This window comes from Marmota marmota, unplaced genomic scaffold (genome assembly GCF_001458135.2).
Source record: "Marmota marmota marmota unplaced genomic scaffold, marMar, whole genome shotgun sequence".
Taxonomy (NCBI): Eukaryota; Metazoa; Chordata; class Mammalia; order Rodentia; family Sciuridae; genus Marmota; species Marmota marmota.
Window position 1 is genome coordinate 53,347,558 of NW_025999842.1, and position 6,971 is coordinate 53,354,528.

The window sequence follows — 6,971 nt, forward strand, 5'->3', positions numbered from 1 at the left end:
GTAGATTGTGATTCTAAATCAAATAGTGAGGGAAGCGTCAGTGATTAGACAAAGTGGTCCAGCAAAGATCTGATGGAGCTGAAGGAATGAATCTATGGAAATCGGGGTACAACCTTCTAGAAAAGAGCTGGTGCAGAGGCCCAGAGGCCAGAGCATTTGTATTTAAGGGAAAGCAATGAGGTCAGTGTGCTGAAATGAAGTTACCAAGGTGAGAGGGAATGAATGGAGTCTGAGAGGTAGTGAGAACAGGAAACAGGTCATCTAGGGCCTGGGAGGATGAGGAGGGCTTTTATTGTTAACCTTTAGATATGAAAAGTCACTGAAGGTCTTAAAGCAGAAGAGTGACATGATCTGATTGTGTTTGAAGGCTCACCCAGCCTACCCTGTTGAGCCTAGACTGGAGTGAAGCAGCAGAGCTGAGAGTCAAGAGGGGTGGACGGAATCCCAACCAGATGGGAAATGATGGGACGAGGTGGTTGTGAGAAGCGTCATATTTTAAGGTAGGTCCAATAGAACGTATTTATGCTTTGAATATAGGATGTCAGAGAAAGGGAGGAGACAAAGATGGCCTCACAGCTTCTGGCTAGAGCTGGAAGTGTGGAGTTGCCATACGACCATCAGGCACTCTCAGAGAGCGGCTGGCATCTTACTCAACACGGTGTGCTCCTTCCTGGGTGGAACTCAGTGTAGACGGCCAAGTGGGATTTTAACTGACAGAGTTAAACACTGTATTCTCCTAAAAGCCCACTTGACAAATATTTCAAAATGCAAGCAAAAAAAAGGTGGACGTCACTGCCAGGCCAGGAGGTCCTTTCTCTGGGCACGGCTTCCGCTACCTCGGAAGCCACTGCTGCTGACACCCAGAGGTCTTTTCTCCCAGTGAGGCTGCGGCCCACATGCTTCCAGTGCTGCTGGTGCTGTCACAGCTACTGAGCCCTGAGGTCCAGGTAGCCTGCAGGTCTTCTCTCTGGGTGCCGCTGCCCATGCAGCTGCAGCCAATGGCTGCCACCAACACAAATGCTCCCACGATGCTGTTGCTGATATCTCTGCTGTCCCCCACTCCAGGTTGCCTGGTTGATGCTATCTCTGCTGTCACTGTTCCACTACCACTGCTACCACTGCCCAGAAGTCTGCTGCAGGGGAGACTCCAAGTTTGGTTGCACATGGTCACATCCATTTTTGGACGCAGGCCAGGGCCTGGGGAACCAGAGTAGCAACAGGTTTGCAGCTGCCTCTGTCTGGGGACTCCAACAGGACGTGGAGGTCCAGTGTGGGGGTGCCTATGGGTTTGGCTGCACCTGGGGTCATCCTGCTGGGAATGCTGGTGATCCCTGTCTTGCTGCTACTTCTCAGGGTCCCTCCTTTGTTTGAGTGTATCCTTGAGGATCTCTCTGTAAGTTGGAGCAGCGATGAGATCTTGGGACTCCAGTGTGGCCAAGGCTGGGGTATTCCAGCCCAGATCCATGGGATAGTGACTGGGCCTGGTGGTCCTGTGAGATGTCAGAGACAGGGCTGAGAAACTTTTGAACACTGACACAGAGAGATTGATTTTCCATGGAGATTTATTTTATTTTATTATTCTCTAACATCTCTACCTTATTTGGAACAGGATTTATGCATCAGTGTGTGGAGGATGGTGATATATAAATGGTGTTTTACAGTTTTGTTGTATCCTTACATTTTTAATTTTTTCTATTGTTCCTCTCACTTGTCTGTTTTCCTAGATTCTCTTTCTACCTTTTCTCCAACCAATAGCCAATCTCTGTCAGTTCTTCTTCTGCTCTTCCAGTGACTTTTTTGCTTCTAGCTTCTCTCTTCCTCCCTCATGAACATCATGTACTATGCTACTTCTGTTCTCTCATCCACCATTTGAAATTGTAAACTGTTTTATTAAATTTTCTGCTTATACTATAGACAGTTCTTGAACTCATCATTCAGTTTGTGAGGAAGCAGTAGATGCCTTAGTGGGAGCTATTAGGTTTAAAGCCATATTTTGTTTACACTGGGTGCTATTGATATTGGTCTCACCTTTAAAGGCAAAGTACTGGAAATATTCAGGGACAATGTAAGTCTATAGGGTAGAATCTGTACTGCCTCAGATCCACACTGCTAGATGGGAAAACACAAACAACATGAAAAGACAAGGGAACAAGGTGTCCCAAACAAACCAAGATGTTCCAGTAACAGAATCCACTGACAGCACAGTAAAAGAAATGTCCAAGAAGGAGTTTAGATTTTACATAGTTAAGCTGATCTGTGAAGTAGAGGATGATATGAAGAGTAAACACAGAAAAAATACAGGAAGTGAAAGATCACTGCAATAAAGAATTAGAGAAGATTCTTTTTAAAAGATCAGAAATCCTTAAAATAAAGGAATCAATAAACCAAATTATAAATTCAATCAAAAGCATCACCAACAGACTAGACCACATGGAAGACAGAACCTCAGGCAATGAAGGCAAAATACATAATCTTTAAAATAAAGTTAACCATACAGAGAAGATGGTAAGGCTGAACAGAACTTCCAAGAATTATGGAACAACACAAACAGACCAAACTAAAGAGTTATCAGTATAAATGAAGGAGCAGAGATACAAACCAAAGCATTTTTTTCAATGACATAATATCAGAAAATTTTGCAAACTTGAAGAATAAAATGGAAAATCAAATACAAGAGGTTTACAGGACCCCAAATGCACAAAATCACAGCAGACACACACCACGACATATTATAATGATAATGTGTAAAATATAGAATAAGGATAAAATTTTAAAGGGCGAGAGAGGAAAGACAACAACAACAACAACAAAACAAATTACCAGGGGGAAATCAATCAGATCTCAATTGATTTCTCAGTCCAGACCCTCAAAACTAGAAGATTTTGGAATAATATATTTCAAGCTCTGAAAGAAAATGATGCCAACCGAGAATTTTATGTCCAGGAAAATTAACTTTCAGGAAGATGAAATAAAAACCTTCCATGATAAAAAAAAAGATTAAAAGAATTCACAACTAGAAAGCTTGCACTACAGAACAGTCTCAACAAAATAATCCATGAGGATGAAGTGAAAAAAAAGTGAAAATGAGCAAAGGGAGGAATTACACTAAAGGAATAGTCAACCAAAGGAGAAACTAAGTCAATTTAAAAAAAAGAAATAAAATGACAGGGGATAAAAATCATATCTCAATAATAACCTCAAATGTTAACGTCCTAAACACATCAATCAAAAGAAACAGACTGGCAAATTGCATTAAATTGCACAAAAATGTGCTGTCTCCAAGAGATTCAACTCATAGGCAGAGACATCCACAGACTGAAAGTGAGAGGATGGGAAAAAATATATCATTTATATGGATTACATAAATAAGCAGGAGTACCCATCCTCATTTCAGATAAAGTGGACTTCAAGCCAAACTTAATCAGAAGGGACAAAGAAGGACATTTCATACTACTTAAAGTGATTATGTATCAGCAAGACATAACAATTATAAATATCAGTATATATTATTATCGGTATATATTATTCTCCTCCCCAAATGGAGCATCAATATATATATCAAACAAACCCTTCTCAATTTCAAGAATCAAATAGATCATAATGCAATAATACTAGATGACTTTAACACACCGCTCACTACTGGGTGATCTTCCAAACAAAAACTAAATAAAGAAAATATAGAACTAAATAATACAATCAGTAATTTATACTTAACAGACATTTATAGAATATTTCATCCATCAACAATATGCTTACTTCTAGGCAGTACACAGCTCCTTACCTAAAATAGACCATATCTTATGCCACAAAGAAAATCTTGGTAAATACAAACAAACAAACAAACAAACAAACCCCCAAACGGAGATTATACCTGCATTCTATTATATAATAATGGAATGAAATTAGAAATCAACAATAAAAATAAAACAGAGAAACTACTCTAAAAAATGGAGACAAAATAATACACTATTGAATGATGAATGGATAGTAGAAGAAATCAAGGATAAAATTAAAATTCTTAGAGTAAATGAGAACACTGACACAATATACAAAATTTCTGGGACACTATGAAAGCAGTACTAAGAGGAAACTTTATTGCATTGAGCTCATTCATTAAAAGAATAAAAATTCAATAAATAAATGACCTAACATTATACCTCAAAGCCCTGGAAAAAGAAGAGTGAATCAACACCAAAGCAGTAGAAGACAGAAAATATTAAAATCAGAGCTGAAATAAATTAAATTGAAACAAAAATAATTGAAAACATTGATGAAACAAAAAGTTGGTTCTTTGAAAAAATAGAATAGATAAACCCCTAGCCATGCTAATGAAGATAAAAAGGGAAAACTCAAATAACTAAAATACATGTTGAAAAACAAACACTTCTGAAATACAGAAGATAATTAGAAACTATTTTGAAAATTTATACTCCAATAAAATAGAAAATATTGAAGATATTGACAAACTTCTGGAGACATATGACCTACTCAAACTGAATGAGGAGGTCATACATGATTTAAACAGATCAATTTCAACTTAAAAATAGAAAATGCTATCAAAAGTTTACCATTCAAGAAAAGCACAAGACCAGAAGGAATCTCAGCCAAGTTCTACAAGATATTTAAAGAACAATTAACATCAATACTCCTCAAATTATTCCATGAAATAGAAAAGGAGGGAACCCTTCCAAACTCATCCTATGAGGCTAAAATCATCCTGATACCAAAACCAGACAAAAACATCAAGGAAAGAAAACTTCAGACCAATATCCCTGATGAACATAGATGCAAAAATTCTCAATAATATTCTGGAAAATTGCATACAAAAATATATTAAAAAGATGATGCACCATGATCAAGTGGAGTTCATCCCAGGGATGCAAGGTTGGTTCAACATACAGAAATCAAAAAAGCATAATTCATCATATTGATAGACTTAAAAACAAGTATTATATGATCATCTCAACAGATTCAGAAAAAGCATTTGACAAAATACAGCACCACTTCATGTTCAAAACACTAGAAAAACTAGGGATAGTAGGAACATACTTCAACATCATAAAAGCTATATATGCTAAACTGAAGGCCAGCATAATTATAAATGGAGGAAAAATTGAAAGCATTCCCTCTAAAAATTGGAAAAGACAATGGTGCTCTCTTTCACCACTTTTATTTAACATTGTCCTTGAAACTCTATCCAGAGCAATTAGAAGAAAGAAATTAAAGGTATACAAATAGGTAAAGAAGAACTCAAACTATCTGATGACATGATTTATTGATGACATGATTTTATACTTAGAAGATCCAAAAAATTTCACCAGTAAACTTCTAGAACTAATAAATGAATTCAGCAAAGTAGCAGGATATAAAATCAATACCCATGAATCAAACACATTCCTATATATCAGGGATGAATCCATTGAAAAAGAAATTAGGAAAACTACCCCACTCACAATTTCCTCAAACAAAACCAAAACCAAAAACAACTTGGAAATTAACCTAACAGAAGTGGTACAAGACCTCTACAATGAAAACTATAGAACACTAAAGAAAGAAATTGAAGAAGACCTTAGAAGATAGGAAGATCTCCTATGCTCCTGGATAGGCAGAATTAATATTGTCAAAATGGCCATACTACCAAAACTGTTATACAGATTGACTGCAATTCCTTTTAAAATACCAATGACATTTTTTATAGAAATATAAAAGGTGATCATGAAATTTATTTGGAAAAATAAGGGACCCAGAATAGCTAAAGCAATCCTTAACATGAAAAGTGAAGCAGGAGGTATCACAATATCAGACCTTAAACTATACTGCAGAGCTATAGTACAAAAACAACATAGTATTGGCACCAAAATAGATACATATACAAATGGTAAGGAATAGAACACTGAGACAAACCCACACAAACACAGTTATCTCATACTAGTCAAAGGTGCCAAAAATATTCGCTAGAGAAAAGATAGCCTATTCAACAAACGGTGCTGGGGAAAATGGAAAGCCACATGTAACAAAATGAAATTAAACCTCTATCTCTCACCCTGTATGAAACTCAAAGTGAATCAAACACAAAGTGAATCAAAGACTTAGGCACTAGAACAGAGATCCTGTCCATTCTAGAAGAAAAAGTATGCCCAAATCTTCACCATGTTGGCTAGCTTCTGACTTCCTTAACATGACCCTGAAGGGCAAGAATAAAACCAAGAATCAATTAATTGGATGGATTCAAACCAAAAAACTTCTTCTTATCAAAAGAAACAATCAATAATGTGAAGAGAGAGTCTACAGATTTGGAGAAAATATTTACCAAATGCACAAACTAAAAAACTTCTTGTCATCAAAAGAAACAATCAATAAAGTGAAGAGAGAGTCTACAGATTGGGAGAAAATCTTTACCAAATGCACCTCAGATAAAGCATTAATCTCTAGGATATATAAAAAACTCAGAAAATTTAACACCAAAACAAATAAACAAACAAACAACCAAAAACAAAACAAAGCAAACAAATAACCCAATCAATAATTGGGCTAAGAAACTGAACAGACACTTCACAGAAGAAGAAATACAATTGATCAACAAATATATGAGAAAATGTTCAACATCTCTAGCAATTAGAGAAATGCAAATCAAAACTACTAAGATTTCATTGCACTCCAGTAAGAATGGCAATTATCAAGAACACAGACAAGAATAAATGTTGGTGAGGATGTGGGGGAAAAGGCATACTCATACATTATTGGTGGAAACGCAAATTGGTTCAACCACTGTGGAAAGCAGTATGGGGATTTCTCAGAAAACTCGGAATGGAACCACCATTTGACCCAGTTATTCCACACCTAGTTTTAGACCCAAAGGTTTAAATCAGCATACTACAGTCATATGGCCATGTCAATGTTTATATCAACTCAATTAATATGGAACCAACCTAGGTGCCCTTCAATAGATGAACGAATTAAAAAAAAAAAAC